This window comes from Cervus elaphus, chromosome 22 (assembly GCF_910594005.1).
Source record: "Cervus elaphus chromosome 22, mCerEla1.1, whole genome shotgun sequence".
Classification (NCBI taxonomy): domain Eukaryota; kingdom Metazoa; phylum Chordata; class Mammalia; order Artiodactyla; family Cervidae; genus Cervus; species Cervus elaphus.
Window position 1 is genome coordinate 18,256,930 of NC_057836.1, and position 19,248 is coordinate 18,276,177.

Sequence of the window (19,248 nt, forward strand, 5' to 3'; positions counted from 1 at the left end):
TTCATAATCAGGTGTTCATAGTCACTATCTGGTGACTGTTCATGGTTCAAAAGGCAGCAGAGGCAACAGGTAGTTACTTTGAAGGACATGGACCACTATTATCTAGAAGCACACTATGGTATCCCAGTGATGTACCACTCCACCCTTCTCCAAGGCGGTCTCATAATTCTGGAATGGTAGGTCCGGTTGATACAAAATAAAGACAGACAACACAACATTTACTCTATGGAGACATCCTAACTCCTGCTATGCATGCACTGTGATCTTGAATGTAACTCATCCTGAAAACTTGTCATGGTCATTCTGGGTTTTTAGGCTGGGTGATCCATCAATCTTGCACTCACCCATTACTTCTTTTACGTCACCATCACTACCAAAGCTCAGCTGGACAGCAACTAGTTGGCTGCAGGTTGCTCCCATGCAGTTTTTTTCCCCAATACGGAAAATATTTTAAATCTATCTTTTCATTGGGAGGATAAGTTGATAGAACTGCTGTGCTTTCACTCTTTGCAATGCAGTCTATCTTTGGTTCTCCATGACACTTTAATCCAATTATTCTGCTCACTTTCACAAGAATACAAGGGTTTCCTGCTTGGTAGCCAAATGTGGGATCATCCACACCACTGTGTGTAAGGCAAGAGGAAACTTGCTGTGTATTCTGGACACTTCTGCTCAAAGAAGTTTCCACTGGTACAAACTGTGAGATTCTTCTGTTCTTCTAAGCCATATGGCTTTAGAAATTTCTTAAGATCATCAATGTACCCTTGATAGGATTTTGAATCAGACAGGCTGAATGAAAAATGCAACCCCGACACTGGTTTTGGAAAAACCGTAAGTCCTGGACTAGGAATCTGACGATATTTTGGAACCTCATCGTTCAGAGCCTGAAGCAAGGCCCACACTGTGAATGAAAAGAGTGCAGCCAGGAACCCATAAAAGACAAGGTAGAAGAACAAGATCAAACCCCAATTCTTGACGGTGCGCCCCAGGAACTCTCCGGTGGTCCGGCTGTAGATGAAGAGCTTCCACTAGGCCAGGGTCCGGTTGAAGGACTTCTTGTCTTTCTTCGTCATGGTGTGTGCGGCCCACTGTGAGGGGAGCGGCAGCCGCGGCGATGAAAGCGGAGAAGAACTCGCAGGCGCATCCGGGCTCGAGCGACGCAGGCCGGCGACTGCGGCAGAAGGCGCGACGGCCGGCCGAGGAAACCTGCTCCCTGCAGTGAGCGCTCAAACCAAATGTGCTGCGGGCGCCGCGCTGGGCCACCGCTCCGGCCGCGGAAGCCTGACGTCTCCCAGAAATGGATTTTGAAATGGGTGATGGGCTTTGGAAAAGTGGGCTTCAGGAAGGGCCTAAAACGACACTCGTCAGTTCAGTGAACTCATCTCAGAGAGGTGATGAAGACTGAACTCTAAGCACTTATATCCAGACTCCCGTGGGAGTTCTATGGCAGCTGGACCCATACCGCTGGCTGGAGTAGGATGACTGACACAGGTTGGCATATAGATTATGAAAGTGAAAGTCGCTCAGTTGTGTCCGACTCTTTGCGACTCCATATACAGTCCATGGGATTCTCCAGGCCAGAACACTGGAGTGGGTAGCAGTCCCTTCTCCAGGGCATCCTCCCTACCCAGGGATCGAACCTAGGTCTCCCACATTCCAGGCGGAGTCTTTACCATCTGAGCACCAGGGAAGCCCAAAGAAGTAAATGGCGCTTGAGACTGTGTGATGAGAGCAAATAGAATAGATAGCTATGCAGAAGGATTAATAAATAAACTGTGGGGAGAGTTTGGGGAATGAAATGGGTGAGGAAGAGAGACTAATAGAGGAAAAATTAGAAGGGGTCAGTAAATGGAAGAATAGCAAAGATTATTAAATGAGTGTATTTCTTTTGGACAGACTTCCCTGGTGACTCAGACAGTAAAGAATTCACGCGTAATGCAGGAAACCCCAGTTCGAACCCTGGGTAGGGAAGATCCCTTGGAGAAGGGAAGAGCTACCCACTCCAGTATTCTTGCCTGGAGAATCCCCATGGACAGAGGAGTCTGGCGGGCTACAGTCCATGTGGTTGCAGAGTCGGACATGACTGAAGCGACTTAGCAAGCAAGCAAGAGACTGTAGAAAGGGCATAAAATACGGTCTATCCTTTCCTCATGATGTTGCTTTGCTTTTGTCTCCCCTAGAGTCCAAGATGGCTAATGCAGGGCGACCACTATGGTTCAGTATTATCTTTGTTTATATGTCGGTCGTGTTTGTAGTATAAATGACCTGGCTTGATCTGGTCAAAGACTTCCAGCGCCACAGGAATATCTCTAAAACCTGTGTAGCAGAGTGTTATGAGAATCACTTCACTAGACCTCTCCTAGGGTTTGGTGTTTGACTGGTTTTGCCTTTTCCTCCCTCTTTTTTGTGATTGAGTTTTTTGTCTTGCAGACTGTGCATAAGCAAACCAAAATGTGTAAGAAATAATCTTCAGAAGAGAACTCCACAAACACCGACCACAAAGCAGACTACTTTAAGACAAAAGAAGATAAAATATTTGACTTATCCAGGGAAAAGCCCCTGTTGGCAATGTATCTTGTCTATTTTTCTGCACAGTTTTCTGTACAGGTGATCTTGGTCATTCTTATTCACTATCACCTACCACTGATTAAAAAATCCATCTGGTGCAGTACCCACATGTGTCATGGGCCTTATACATGAGTGGCTATGTGGCTACAGGAAAAGATAATGTCTGTCATACTTGTGGCAACAGTCTCAGTGGTTATCATGACTTTCTGTATTATGTTCTTCCTGTACACTATCAATGCATATGTAACTCTGTGTAAGGAAATCAGTGTCTGTCTAAAATCTCGACCATAGCCCTGACAATCGTCACTGGTTATGAAATGCATGCCAAAGAGGCCTGGGGTGGTCTTATATTGAAGCGATACATTTTTATCCTTATTTCACATTCCCAGAATATGGGAATTTGCATCTTAGAAAAATAAAACTTGGAAATATAATGAGCCTGCTTTCTTCTCATGTGGGTAATCACTATTTCCTAAAGAAAAAATTTAAAAGTTTCAAAATATTTCTTAGTAAGGCATCTGAGGGCATTTCACTCTACCAGTTTTGATGTCCCATCATAATGAAATTTTAAAGGCTATTATTTTCCATTTAATTGACTGGTAATTTGGGACCTCCCAGGTGGCCTAATAGTAAAGAATCTGCCTGCCAATGCAGGAGATGCAAGACACTCGGGTTCAATCCCTGGGTTGGGAAGATCCTCTGGAGTAGAAAATGGCCACCCACCTCAGTATTATTGCCTGGAATATTCCATGGACTGAGTCAGACATGACTGAGTGACTAAGTACACATGCAACTTAAGATTAACATTAAGAGAATTTACATAAGGCGAATGATACAGGAAGGGACACTGTGGAAAATTACAAATAATCAAATAGTGTAGTTTCTTTAGTGTATTAGTATAGTAGCTGCTACTCCTCACAGCATTCTGAAAATAAGATCTTCTAAAGTTTCCTTAATACTGAAGTGAACCTCAATGCAGATGTTTTAAAGAAGCATTAGCATTGGCAAATATTACCACTAGTTTGGGGCTTCCCTGGTGGCCCAGATGGTAAAGAACCTGCCTACAATATGGGAGACCTGAGTTTGATCCCTGGGTTGGGAAGATCCCCTGGAGAAGTGAACAGCTTCCCACTCCAGTATTCTTGCCTGGAGAATTCCGTGGACAGAGGATCCTGACGGACTACAGGTCATAGGGTCGCAAAGAGTCGGACACAACTGAGTGACTTTCACTTTCACTCTGAGTGGCAGCCTGAAAATTCCTTTTAACAGATGTAGGTGTTTGGAACCCTATCCAGAGTCAACAAAGTGAATTGGCAGGGTTAACTCCAGTGACTGGTGTGCTCCTCATCTTAAGCTCCTCCTCTCATGCTAACTATGGCTTATGCTTTAGAACACTGGTCCCAACCTTTTTGGCACCAGGGGCCGATTTTGCAGACAACAATTTTTCCATGTATGAGAAGGAAGGAGATGATTTGGGGATGATTCAAGTGCATTACACTTACTGTGCACTTTATTTCTATTATTATTATATCAGCTCCACCTCAGATCATCAGGCATTAGATCCTGGAGGTTGGGGACCCTTGTTTTAGATGATCCCAGATGTTGTCACTGAGCAGGACCCTATGAGGCCTTCCCAGAACAGACCCCCACCCATGTCCTCTACCTGCCTTCTATATGTAGAAAAACTGCTGTGCTTAGCCACTCAGTCGTGTCCACCTGTTTGTGACCCCATGGACCATAGCTTGTCAGAATCTTCTGTCCAAGGGATTCTCCAGGCAAGAGTACTGGAGTGGGTTGCCATGCCCTTCTCCAGGGGATCTTCCCAGCCCAGGAATTGAACCCAGGTCTCTGGCATTGCAGGTGGATTCTTTACCATCTGAGCCACCAGAGAAGCCCAAGAATACTGGAGTGGGTAGCCTATTCGTTCCCCAGGGGGTCTTCCTGAGCCAGGAATCGACCCGGGGTTTCTTCACTGCATTCTTAAAATAAGATCTTCTAAAGTTTCCTTAATACCGAAGTGAACCTGCATTGCAGGCAGATTCTTTACCAGCTGAGCTACCAAACTTTAGTCAAAGAATAAATTTAATCAGAGAGGTGAGAATATGCAGAAAGGGAATCAGTCAAGCAAGACAAAAATAATAATTTAGCCATTCAATGAAGTCAAGGATCTTTAGTTCTTCCTCTAGAATTATAGACAGCTTTCTGAGTCATGTCTTTTGAGTTGTTGTGCAGATGCTAAAACTCCCTCCAGGAAGGAGAAAACTGTATGCTGCCCATAAGCACATGCTTCCCAGATGGCCCAGGGGTAAAAGAATCTGCCTGCCAATGCAGGAGATGCAAGACACTTGCATTCAATCCCTGTGTTGAGAAGATCCCATGGAGTAAGAAATGGCAACACACTCCAGTATTCTTGCCTGGAAAACTTCACAGACAGAGGAACCTGGTGAGATATAATCCATAGGGTCCCAAAGAGTTGGACACGCCTGAGCACCACCACCACCATCATGACACCACCCTAGATCGGTTGGAACCAGAAGCCTGATGATGCTGATTTCCAGTGATCTCACCACCAACCATTCAGAAGAACATCTATGAGCTGATCACAACCTGCTGCTTGAAACAGTACTTTAAAACCCCTAGTGGGGCACACAGTTTTAAGGGCATTAGCCCACAGTGGCCCCCTTTGACTTAACAATAAACCTATTTCTACTTCACCCAAAACTCTATCTCTGAGATTCAAGTCTGTGTCAGTGCACAGAGGCTCAATTTCAGCATCAACATCTATAATTTGTGACAGCAATACAAGACACAAATGAAATGATCCTTGTGGCCTGTTTCAGAAATATCTAAATCATATCTTCTCTGTAGAAATTGAATACCTATCGTGGTATGAATTGCTGTGTGTACATAAATTCTGCTCAGGTCTAATATCTGTCTAGTTCTCTCCATCATCCCTCCCACTCCTATTGGTACCAAAAGAGTGTGTGCGGTCCAAATGCTCGCTGCTCAAAAGTCAATAAACACGCCAGGTTAGTGGAAAGGAAAGTTTGCTTTATTTCAAATGCTGGCAACTGGGGTGGGGAAGGGTGGTGGACATCTGTCCAAAGGCCTACTCCCCCATCTGACCACTGGCAACCAGTGGGGCAAGAGCTTTTATAGACAGAAGGAGGGGGCTACATGCAGAAACAGCCCAATCAGTTCTGACAGTCATCTTCCAAGTTCCAGGGTCCATTTGTTCCCATTTCTTTGGAGCCAATTCTCAGAACTGTGGCAGCTCATGTTCTGGGTACAGTCGGGTCATCATGTGGTTAACTTCTCCACCTGGTGTTTTAGTATCTCTAAGACAGCTCACAGGATATGGCTCAGAATATTATCTACAGCCCTTGAGAAAGAACTAAAGGTCCTCGCTTGGGGGGAGCAAGGACCATACTGTCCTGCTCCATTTCACTATGACAATATTATATCTAATTAGGTGTCAATAATAATAACTTTATATTGAGCTCCTTGAATTCTCTACACTGTGGCCACAGGTTTCCTGTGGCAAACCTTGTTTTCCCACTTCCATGCTTTGGTTCCTCATTTGAAAAAAAAAAAAATTAAACTGTTGGGACTTCCGTGGTGCTCCGGTAGCTAAGACTCCACTGCACACCCAGCGCAGGGGGCCTGGGTCTGATCCCAGTGAAGGAACTGGATCCCACATGCCCCAACTAAAGATTCCTTCATGCCCCAACTAAGACCCTGCACAGCCATATAAATATTTTTTTTAAGTTACTCTTTTAATACTATTTATAAAGCCCTATTTTCCTAAGTCCCTGTTTAGCAATCCAGCCTCATTTTTTACCATGATCTCTCAACTCATCCACACTTCATGCTCCACCCAACTGTCAGATTGGTTTTGGGGGGGGGGGGGGAATGAAGTATAGTTGATTTACAATACTATATATTTCAGGTGTACAACGTGGAGATTCAATATTTTTATAGACTACAGATTTTACCCCATTTGAAGTTATTATAAAAATTTGCTATGCCCCTATGCTGTATGTACAGGGCTTTCTTGGTGGCTCAGTGGGTAAAGAATTCACCTGCAATGTAGGAGACAAAGGAGATGTGGGTTCGATCCCTGGGTTGGGAAGCTCCCCTGGAGAAGGGCATGGCAACTCACTCCAGTATTCTTGCCTAGAGAATTTTATGGACAGAGGAGCCTGGTGGGCTACAGTCCATAGGGTCACAAAGAGTCAGACATGGCTGAAGCAACTTAGCACACACGCCCACAATGTATCTTATTTTATTTTACCCATAGTAGTTTGTACCTCTTAATCCCTCCCTATCCACACTCATAGCTACTATTTGTTCCCTGTATGTGTGCATCTGTTTCTGTTCTATTTATTCATTTGTTTTTATGTTTTAGATTCCACATATATGTGAAGTGTACTTACTTTTTCTTTCTCTGACATTTCACTGTGGTGATCAATAGAGGAGCTAGAGGGTGGGCTGGCCAAGTATGGGCACGGTTGAGGGTATTGGATGAAGCATAAGATATGGAGAAATAGAACAATGACCAGGAGCAAGTATCACTGTAACAAACTTTAGCAACTTTGTGATTGTGCTGAGCAACAAGTCTCCTGAGACCAAACTGAGCCCAGATGTCAAAGCTGCACCTCCTAAGGGGGGTTTTGTTAGGATGAAAAGTTCGAGTCCTTGCTGTCACCTCTCCCCTCTTTCACTCTCAGCCTGAAATTACAGTCCTTGAGAAGTTAATAGCTTCTCCTTCAGCACCTGCTTCCAATTAGTCCAGGAGCAACAGGTGAAATTATGTTTAGAATCTTGCAAACCTCCAGAGGGTGGTTGATGTACTCATTAAGCCTAAGGCTTCTGGAAAGTTCTGAGCTGTGAAACTGGACTCTCTTCTTTGGATTGTCAACAAAACCAAGTCTCCTGGAAGTTCAGATTATTGCCTGGCCCAAGAGGCTAAGTAAGTTAGGAAAGTTTTTCAAAAGTTACTCAAGCAAGCAAACAAGGTAAACTTGCAGGCTCACTGATGTAAGAAACTGAGCTCAGTTAAGAGCAGTAAAAAAAAAGTCAAACTACAGACTTCCCAGAAAGTTTTATTCTTAAAAGCCTTCATAATAGGCTTTTCCTTTCTTTTAAAAAAAAAAAACTTTATTGAAGTGTAATACAATGTTGTGTTAATTTCTGCTATATAGCAGAGTGATTCAGATATATATATTCAGACATATATATATGATTCGGATATATATATATCTGCATGTGTGTTTTAATGGGCTTTTAAAAAGATAACTTTAGACTTATAAAAAAAAACTGTGAAAGTAGTAGAGTTCTCATATGCCCTTTACCCAGCTTCTCCTAATGTTAATATCTTTTATACTCACAAAATATTCATCAATAGTAAGAAATTATGGTACATAACATGGTGCTTGATAGTATTAGTACAATACTATTTACTGAATACAGAACTTATTCAAATTTCACCAGATTTTCCATTGTCTCTCTACAACAGGATCTAATGTGAGACTGCACATTATATGTAGTTTTGTCCTATCTCTTTAGTTTCTTCCAATTTGTAACAGTTCCCCTGTTCTTCCTTGTCTTTATGACTTCATACTTTTAAGGGTGCTTGTTAATTATTTTGTAGATTGTGCCTCAGTGTGGGCTTCTCTGATGATTTCTCATTAAGATGGGATGATACCCCATTAGGAAGGAGTCAAAGCTGTTATAGCCACTCTTTCCGCGAAACAAACTCACTCAGAAGGACAATGCAGATAGTGGAGTGCAGTTTATTACACCGGCAGGCCCAAGGCAGAGTCTCCTCTTAGCCAAGGACCCCAACCAGCATTTGTGAAAATCTTTTATACCCCATGTGTACGTGTCCAAACCCACCACCCCAAATTCCTTGAGACTTACAAAGGAAGGGTAAATATAATCACAATAACCCCATCATTCGTGTGTTATGTGTTCAAACAGTTAATAATCAATAAGCCCGTGGTTACATTCCAACCAGTTAATAACCGATAAGCCTGTGGTTACATTCTGATAGATATTGTCTGGAGGCAGGGGCGATTATAGTATGTTTTCTCTTAGGCGATGAGTAACCTGGATATGATCTTCAAGGTTCCCCTGTCCGGAGGGGGTCTTATCCTTCCATTGTGGTTCCCACAGGCACTAAGCAGAGAGTTCAGAGTCCATTGGAGAGGCTGCCGAGCACGATCAGCACGGACAGGCCTCAGATGGAGTCCAGGCCCTATGAATTCCTTCTTCAAAGCCAATGTGCCTGTTGGTTGCATCCTCAGATACATTCTCCTTTCCTTCTTGATGCTCAGCCACCTAAGCAGAGGCCTCATTTTCTGATTCCCGTAATTCTTGTGCTCAGTCATGTCTGACTCTTTTGGACCCCATGGCCTGTAGCCCTCCAGGCTCCTCTCTTCATGAAATTTCCCAGTCAAAAATATTAATACTGGCACAGGTTGCCATTTTCTACTCCAGGAGATCTTCCTGATCCAGGGATCAAACCCGCGACTCTCACATCTCCTGCACCGGCAGGGAGATTCTTTACCGCTAGCACCACCTGGGGAATGCTTAAGCACAACCATAAGACTGGGTACTTGACAATGTGTTTGTTAGTCACTCAGTCGTGTCCGACTCTGCAACCCCATGGACTGTAGCCCATGGCCCGTCCATGGAATTCTCCAGGCAAGAATACTGGAGTGGGTTGCCATTTCTGAAGGAGTCTTTTGGGCCTAGAAAAGAGAACAACAGTCTCAAAGGCCCCTTGCTGAATCATCTAACTTCGGAGAAAACAAAGCATAACTTTAGTTCCATCCTGATGCTCCAGGCCAGCTGCATCTATCTGGAACTTATCACCCCCTGTCCAAAAACCTACCACCCCTTACACCCGCCCAGAAGACTTATCACCCCCTGCCCAACTACAAGTGTCATCTCAACAAAAGAATACTCAAAATATCCCGCCTGATTGACGTTTCCCTTATCGCTTCCACAAACCTCCCTATAAGTACGAAGCCTCCCTGATCCCTTTCGGCACTCAGCCTGGTCATTAGGCCGACTGTCGCCCCTCCTTGCCTGAATAAAGGTAACCTACTTCTGTTGAGGTCGTCTTTCCTTTTCTGCCTCGCCGGAACTATGCCTTACAATTTCCTCCTCTGGGGATCTTCAGGGATCAAACCTGGATCTTCTGCATTGCAGGCAGTTCCTTTACCATCTGAGCCACCGGGGAAGCCTGAGTGAAAATGCAAATACAATTTTGACCTTGTTTTCTTAATGGGAAATTACGTGCCCTGTACTTCGTTATTTTCCCTTCCTACACATTGGACCATGAACACAGCAACGGCCTACCTTTGCACTTTGAGCAGCTTTGACCAACAGCGATACACCAGGGCACCTTTTTCTCAATACGGTTCCCAGAGAATTTCCTCCAGAGAATTATTTGAATGATCATTTTCTCAGTTCTCCCAAGGAGTACATGGCTAGGACAACTTTAGGTGCAAAGGAAATAATTAATCACCCAAAATGAATGCAATGAGCATTAATTCTCTCCCAGAACAAATGGAGAGAAGATGGTGGAATTCTAAGGTGGAGAGAACCTAAGTCTTCAAATTACCTAGAGAGTTCAGACATGCCAGATTGATATCTTAAAGAGAAATAATATAAAATAGATCACTAATGATAACATACTGCATAGCGCAGGGTACTCTACTTAATGCTCTCTGGTGACCTGAACAGGAAGGAAGTCTAAAAGGGAGGAGTCCAGTGTAGTTAATTCAGTTTGCTGTACAGTAGAAACTAACAAAATATTGTTAGTTTAGCAACTATACCTCAAAAAAATCAATTTTTAAAAAAAGAGAAAAAAGACTTCTATCTTACTTTGTTCTTGTATCTATGTTTATCTTTGTAGCATTTATTCTCACTACTAAACATCCCTTCTTAGTTCTTTCAGGGAGAACATATTTCATTGCACTGTAGTATATTGGGTTAGGGCAGACTGGCCCAGTATTAGCTCATAAATGGATGTTTTGGATATTTAGATATTTTTACCCTTAATCAAAAACTGATAAATTTTATTTATTTGTTTTTTAAGATGTCAATGGTTTAACAGGGAGAGGGATCTTACACGTCCGAGGCAAGGTCCTGGAATATAAGACATCTAACAAGCACAACACAAGAGATGGAAACAACTGAGCAAAATACAAGCAGTAACCACATCTGAGAAAATACCATACTTGCCTGTGATTTTTTGTCCTAGCCTGCAATACAGTTCAGAAAACTCAACTTCTCAAAAATACAAGAAACGTGTCTAAAATCATACAGATAGGAAATTTCCTGGAGGCCCAGTGACTAAGACTGCACTCTTTCACTGCCTAGAGTGTGACTTCAATCCTTGGTGTGGGAACTAAGATCCCATGGGACCAAAAAAAAAAAAAAAAGTTTTTTTTTATCACATATGCAATGGCCACCTAATTTTACCTTGGATGTCTGAGACACAGCTCAGACATTTTCACTTTCAAATACATTCACTTCCTCAATGGACAATACAGATGTACAATGCAGGTCTGAAAGACAAAATAGACATTCCCTGATATGAAAATTTATATCTTAGTCTTCCTCTTCTAAGAAGGCTAGGGTAGGTAAACTTAGACCCACCCAGCAATTAATGCTCCAATATTTTATCCTATTTGAAATGACACAGATAAAAAATTCTCTCTGTTTAACTTAGTTTACTTTCAAGTTACCAAAATCTGGAGACGATTTTTGAGACAGTCCCCAAAACAATTACTTCTGTAGCATTTGCCTCAAAGTTCTTTTCTTCCTTGACTCTTAGAGATCACGTGAGTTCCAGAGAGCTCAGGTAGATCATTCACATCTCAAAGGCACAAGAGAAACACTGATTCAGTCTAGGAATTTAGCTTAACTAATGACAAAAGTCTCACTGAGATACAACAGCAGAGCCATTAGAAGCCATTGTTCTCCAGATCTCTGGGCAGCCCCCATTAATCAAGGACGGCCACACAACACACACAATAGTGGATCCACGCCCCCGACCCCCCCCCCCCACACACACACACACACACCACCACCACCACCAGCAACCTCCACCCTGGGATTTCCCCACAACTTTTAGGATCACTCCTGGAGCATTTGGGCCCCACGTGTTAATGGACGGTCACCCCGGGATTATGTTAACGCAACTTCATGTGCCCAACACACAGTGAGGCCAGACAAGCTGAAACGTGGGGGTTTGGAGTAGAGCTAGGTTTATTGCAGGGCTATGCAAGGAAACCAGGTGGCCTCATGCCCTAAAAGGTCCCAAGCTTCTCAATGATTTTTGGCAAAGCATTTTTAAAAGGGCGGGTGAGGTAGCGGGGTTGCAGGGTCTGTGATGAGCTTGTGCACAGTTCTCCGATGGGCTGATGGTGAGACAGCAGGTGGTGTCACAGGGGTGAACTTGACCAGTCCTTAGGCTCCAGCAGGCCTGGGGCGCTGTGCTTTTGACTATCAGGTAGTTAACATCTTCCGTTTGGCAGGTGAGGTGGGGTGGTGATTCCCGTTGACAATACAACTCAGGAAATTTGCATCAAATACTATAATCCAGGTACTTCAGAGAGGAGTGAAAGCTGAGGATGTGGGAGAAGGCCTGTCCTGGGAAGACAATTACATTCAAAACTCGGGCACCACATACTAGAGGATGGCTCTCACAACATTCCATCCCTGTCCTATATTTCCCTACATCTATGTGCTCACAGAGTTTTCTGGGTCTCCTAGCTGCCCTGCCAGTTGTTGGCCTGCACCCCAGAGGCTACAAGGCCTACACTTGCTCAGCATTAAGATCAGTGAAAGAGCCCAGAGTCAACAACTGAGACATCAGCCGTTTAGTGGATGAGAGTGGAGCTTTCGTGTCTGAAGAAAGGTCCTGGAGCGACACCCTATGGCATGTGGCAGACATGGCAGGCAAGACATGGCGGCAGTCTTTGCTCAAAATCTGATACCTTTTAAGTAAAATGGGTATTGACTCTGAATCTAACCTGTCCCCTAATGTCACAGTAGGCAGACTGAAAACAGAGGGCAGACAGACAGAAAACCACAATCACAGAAAACTAACCAATCTAATCACATGGACCACGGCCTTGGCTAACTCAATGAAACTATGAGCCATACCCTGTAGGGCCACACAAGACAGATGGGTCATGGTGGAGAGTTCTGACAAAATGTGGTCCACTGGAGAAGGGAATGGCAATCCACTTCAGTATTCTTGCCTTGAGAACCCCATGAACAGTATGAAAAGGCAAAAAGATAGGACACTGAAAGATGAACTCCCAAGGTCGGTAGGTGCCAAATTTGCTATTGGAGATCAGTGGAGAAATAATTCCGGAAAGTATGAAGAGATGGAGCCAAAGCAAAAACAACACCCAGTTGTGGGTGTGACTGGTGATGGATTCAAGGTCCAATGCTGTAAAGAACAATGTTGCATAGGAACCTGGAGTGTTAGGTCCATGAATCAAGGCAAATTGGAAGTGGTCAAACAGGAGATGACAAGAGTGAACATCAACATTTTAGGATTCAGCAAAGTAAAATGGACTGGAATGGGTGAGTTTAACTCAGGTAACCATTATATCTACTACTGTGGGCAAGAATCCCTTAGAAGAAATGGAATAGCCATCATAGTCAAAGTTCTAAATGAAGTACTTGGATGCAGTCTCAAAAAATGACAGAATGATCTTGACCTCTGTTCCTTTCCAAAGCAAACCATTCAATATCACAGTAATCCAAGTCTATGCCCTGACCAGGAATGCTGAAGAAGCTGAAGTTGAACGGTTCTATGAAGACCTACAAGACCTTCTAGATCTAACATCCAAAAAAGATGTTCTTTTCATATAGGAGACTGGAATGCAAAAGTAGGAAGTCAAGAAACACCTGGAGTAAAAGGCAAATTTGGCTTTGGACTAAGGAATGAAGCAGGGCAAAGGCTAATAGAGTTTTGCCAAGAGAACACACTGGTCATAGCAAACACCCTCTTCCAACAACACAAGAGAAGACCCTACACATGGACATCACCAGATGGTCAACACCAAAATCAGATTGATTATATTCTTTGCAGCCAAAGATGGAGAAGCTCTATACAGTCAGCAAAAACAAGACCAGGAGCTGACTATGGCTCAGATCATGAACTGCTTATTACCAAATTCAGACTTAAATTGAAGAAAGTAGGGAAAACCACTAGACCACTCAGGTATGATCTAAATCAAATCCCTTACCATTATACAGTGAAAGTGAGAAATAGATTTAAGGGACTAGATATGATAGACAGAGTGCCTGATGAACTATGGATGAAGGTTTGTGACATTGTACAGGAGACAGGGATCAAGACCATCCCCAAGAAAAAGAAATGCAAAAAAGCAAAATGGCTGTCTGAGGAGGCCTTACGAATAGCTGTGAAAAGAGGAGAAGAGAAAAGCAAAGGAGAAAAGGAAAGATATACCCATTTGAATGCAGAGTAATGAGGTCACAAAGAGTCAGACAGAACTGAGTGACTGAACTGAACTGAATGTCACAGCAAACTCAAGAGATTAAATTATTTTTCTTGTGCTCAGTCGCTAAGTCATAGACTCTTTGCAACCCCATGGACTATAGCCTGAAAGGCTACTCTGTCCATGAGATTTCCCAGGCAAGAATACTGGAGTGGGTTGCCATCTCCTCCTTCCTGACCCAGGAATCAAACCCGAGTCTCTTGTGTCTCCTGCATTGGCAGGCGGGTTCTTCACCACTAGTGCCATCTGGGAAGCCCAAATAAAGCTCAGCAAACAGCAAAAAACTGTGAGAAGCTAGAAAAACTTAAAGCTTGGTAGCTGCATTCAACAGGCAGATCTATGCTATGGCAGCAAATAGCCTCAAGCTTAGTGACTTAAAACTGTAAAAAAATGGATTTCTCACTCACACTACATATCCTGTTGGGGCCAGTGTAAGAAAAGCAGGAGAGACTCCATTTTGAAGCCTATTATCCATCTTAAAAACAGAATGCAAACTGGGCCTGAACCCTGCCTAAGAATGAGGAAACTGTTGCTAATGAAAATCAGGTCTCCTGGAGACTTCCCTCCCTACGATGGCAAATAGATATTGTAGTTGAGTTCAGGCTGCCCCTGTGAGATTAACCATGGAGACATCCCCCTTGATGTATAATTATTGTCCGTCCCCCCCCCCGCCCCCACCAACATTAATTGTTTGTTCTCCTAGCACCTACTTGTTGTGAAACTTAGGCAAATACTACAAAAAGGTTGCTAACATGTAACTAGTCATGTAGCCAGGGGTATAAAACTGGGCCTCTCAGAAACATTAGGGTCCTTGTTGGGAACTGATTCCCCTTGGATTCGCTGGCATAATAAACTGTACGCCTCTGTCTTGAGTGTCCTCCGGGGTGTGTTTTGCAACTCCGGATTCCACAACATTTTGACAACTGTCAGGGTGAGAAGAGTATGAAACTCTACCCTGTATAGTCATTCAAGCACCCGGGCTGACAGATGTTCTATTATCAGTTGATATTGACAGCTCAAGAGCAGGCTTCAGATTTTGCTGCAGTCAGGTAAATAAGTACCAAAGGATCTCACCAGCAATGCACTAATCTTTTCTTGGGTAAAAACCTAGGAGTGGGCGGGACTTTTCTGGTGGTCCAGTAGCTAAGACTCCACACTCCCAATGCAAGGGGCCCAGGTTTGACCCCTGGTCTGGGAACTAGATCCTGCATGCCACAACTAAGACCCAGTGCAGCCAAAGAAATATTTTTAAAAAGCAGAAACGAAAAAACTAGATGTGGGATGGCTGAATCATATGTGTAAATAACTTCAAGGGTTTGTTTACATTTTTAAGAAACTATCAAATGGTTTTGCAAAGTAGTTGTATTATTGTACATTGTCAGCAACAGCATGTGAGCATTCCAGTCACTCCACATCCTTGCTAATATTTGGAATAGTCAAACTTTTAAATTACACATTCTAACAGGTAAAGAGTGATCTCTCATTAAGATTTAGACTTGCATTTCTCTAACAACTAATGGTACACAGCTTCTTTTCATCTATTTAATTGCTATTGGTCAAACTTCTTTGGTAAAATGTCTGGTTGAAGTCTAATTCAAGTTTGCCCATTTTTAGAATTGTATTATTTATTTTCTTACTATTGAATTCTGAGTTATTTGCATATCTAAATATGTCTTTTATCAGATATGTAATTAGCAAATGTTTTTGTCATTTAGCCACTAAGTCATGTCCGACTTTATTGCAACCCCAAGGACTGAAGCCTCCAGGCTCCTCTGCCCATGGAATTCTCCAGGCAAGACTACTGGAGTGGGCTGCCATTCCCTCCTCAGTGGGATCTTCCCGACTCAAGTATCCAACCTTCGTCTCCTGCTGCTCCTGCCTGCATTGGCAGGCAGATTCTTTACTGCTGAGCCACCAAATTAAATATTATCCAGCCATAACTGTTTGGCTGAATAATAGTGGCTGGAGAAGGGATCAGCTACCCACTCCAGTTTTCTGCCCTGGAGAATTCCATGGACAGAGGAAACTGGCAGGCCATGGGGTTGCAAGGAGTCGGACATGACTAAGCGACTAATGCTTTCACATTCACAGAATATGAATTAGCTAAGCATTAGCTAATGCTTAGTGATAATCATGTTGCAATATGTAAATGTATCAGATCAACACATCATACATCTTAAATTTACACAATGTAATATGCCATTTATATCTCAATAAAAATTACACTAAAAAAAGTGGTGGGGCTTCCCTGGTGACTCAGTGGTAAAAAATGTGCCTTCCAATGAAGGAGACATGAGCTCAGTCCCAGATCTGGGAAGATCCCACATGTCACAGAGCAACTAAGCCTCTGCACTGCAACTATTAAGCCTGTGCTCTAGAGCCCAGGAACCACAACTACTGAGCTTCTTTGTGTTCTGCAGCAAGAGAAGCCTCTACAATGAGAAATCTGCACACCACAACTGGAGAATAGCCCCCACACTCTGAAACTAGAGAAAAACCCGTGCAGCAAAAAAGATGCAGCACAGCCAAAAATAAACAACTAAATACAATTTTTTTAAAGTGGTGTTTTGTGGAAGGATATATAATCAGAAATCTCAGAAACATCTCTTTCAAAGAGATGGTAAATGATGATGCCAATATTTTGTAGTAAGTATAAATGGAAAAGAACTTCTAAAATTGCATAGAATTTAAAATTTTTTATAAAATGAACAATATGTTTTATATAGGATTCATATTTATGCAAGTTTATGTCCTTTATTCACAGGATAATCTCTTTAGAAGCAGAAGCCCACAGGTTTATCAGTTCAGTTCAGTTCAGTCACTCAGTCATGTCCAATTCTTTTGTGATCCCATGGACTGCAGCAAGCCAGTCCTCCCTGTCCATCACCAACTCCCAGAGTTTTTTCAAACTTATGTCCATTGAGTCAATGATACCATCCAACCATCTCATTCTCTGTTGTTCCCTTCTCCCGCCTTCAAACATTCTCAGCATCAGGGTCTTTTCCAGTGAGTCAGTTCTTCACATCAAGTGACCAAAGTATTGGAGTTTCAGCTTTAACATCAGTCCTTCCAATGAATATTCAGGACTGATTGGCTTAAGGATGAACTGGTTGGATCTCCTTGCAGTCCAAGGGACTCTCAAGAGTCTTCTCCAAAACCACAGTTCAAAAGCATCAATTCTGTGGTGCTCAGCTTCCTTTATAGTCCAACTCTCATATCCATATATGACTACTGGAAAAACCATAGCTTTGACTAGATGGACCTTTATTGAGCAAAATAATGTCTCTGCTTTTTAATATGCTGTCTAAGTTGGTCCTAACTTTCTTTCCAAACTGTAAGCATCTTTTCATTTCATGGCTGCAGTCACCATCTGCAGTGATTTTGGAGCCCCCCAAAATAAAGTCTGCCACTGTTTCCACTGTTTCCCCATCTACTCGCTATGAAGTAATGAGACCAGATGCCATGATCTTAGTTTTCTGAATGTTGAGCTTTAAGCCAACTTTTTCACTCTCCTCTCACTTTCATCAAGAGGCTTTTTAGTTCTTCTTCACTTTCTGCCATAAGGGTGGTGTCATCTGCATATATGAGGTTATTGATATTTCTCCCAGCAATCTTGATTCCAGCTTGTGCTTCATCCAGCCCAGCGGTTCTCATGATGTACTCTGCATATAAGTTGAATAAGCAGGGTGACAATATACAGCCTTGACGTCCTCCTTTCCCTATTTCGAACCAGTGAGTTGTTCCATGTCTAGTTCTAACAGTTGCTTCCTGACCTGCATACAGGTTTCTCAAGAAGCAGGTTAGGTAGTCTGGTATTCCCATCTCTTGAAGAATTTTCCACAGTTTATTGTGATCCATACAGTCAAAGGCTTTGGCATAGTCAATAAAGCAGAAATAGATGTTTTTCTGGAACTCTCTTGCTTTTTCGATGATCCAACAGATGTTGGAAATTATATCTCTGGTTCCTCTGCCTTCTCTAAGACCAGCTCAAATATCTGGAAGTTCACAGTTCATGTATTGCTGAAGCCTGGCTTGAAGAATTTTGAGCATTACTTTGCTAGCCTGTGAGATGAGTGCAATTGTGCGGTAGTTTGAGCATTCTTTGGCATTGCCTTTCTTTGGGATTGGAATGAAAACTGACTCCAGTCCTGTGGCCCCTGCTGAGTTTTACAAATTTGCTGACATATTGAGTGCAGCACGTTCACAGCATCATCTTTTAGGATTTGAAAGAGCTCAACTGGAATTCCATCACCTCCACTAGCTTTGCTCATAGTGATGTTTCCTAAGGCCCACTTGACTTCACATTCCAGGATGTCTGGCTCTAGGTGAGTGATCACACCATCATGATTATCTGGGTCGTGAAGATCTTTTTTGTACAGTTCTTCTGTATATTCTTGCCTCCTCTTCTTAATATCTTCTTCTTCTGTTAGGTCCCTACCATTCTGTCCTTTATCGAGCCCATCTTTGCATGAAATGTTCCCTTGGTATGTCTAATTTTCTTGAAGATATCTCTAGCCTTTCCCATTCTGTTGCTTTCCTCTATTTCTTCACACTGATCACTGAAGAAGGCTTTCTTATCTCTCCTTGCTGTTCTTTGGAACGCTGCATTCAGATGGGCGTATCTTTCCTTTTCTCCTTTGCTTTTTGCTTCTCTTCTTTTCACAGCTATTTGTAAGGCCTCCTCAGACAGCCATTTTGCTTTTCTGCATTTATTTTTCTTGGGGATGGTCTTGATCCCTGTCTCCTGTACAATGTTACAAACCTCCATCCATAGTTCATCAGGCACTCTATCAGATCTAGTCCCTTAAATCTATTTCTCACTTTCACTGTATAATGGTAAGGGATTTGATTTAGATCATACCTGAATGGCCTAGTGGGTTTCCCTACTTTCTTCAATTTAAGTCTGAATTTGGTAATAAGCAGTTCATGATCTGAGCCATAGTCAGCCCCTGGTCTTGTTTTTGCTGACTGTATAGAGCTTCTCCATCTTTGGCTGCAAAGAATATAATCAATCTGATTTTAGTGTTGACCATCTGGTGATGTCCATGTGTAGGGTCTTCTCTTGTGTTGTTGGAAGAGGGTGTTTGCTATGACCAGTGCGTTCTCTTGGCAAAACTCTATTAGC

At 42.9% G+C, this 19,248-nt stretch overlaps 1 pseudogene; it reads right to left on the reverse strand.

Moving 5' to 3' along the window:
* Positions 1-246: 246 nt before the first annotated feature.
* On the reverse strand, positions 247-1,073 carry LOC122680212 (annotated as a pseudogene).
* Positions 1,074-19,248: the final 18,175 nt, after the last annotated feature.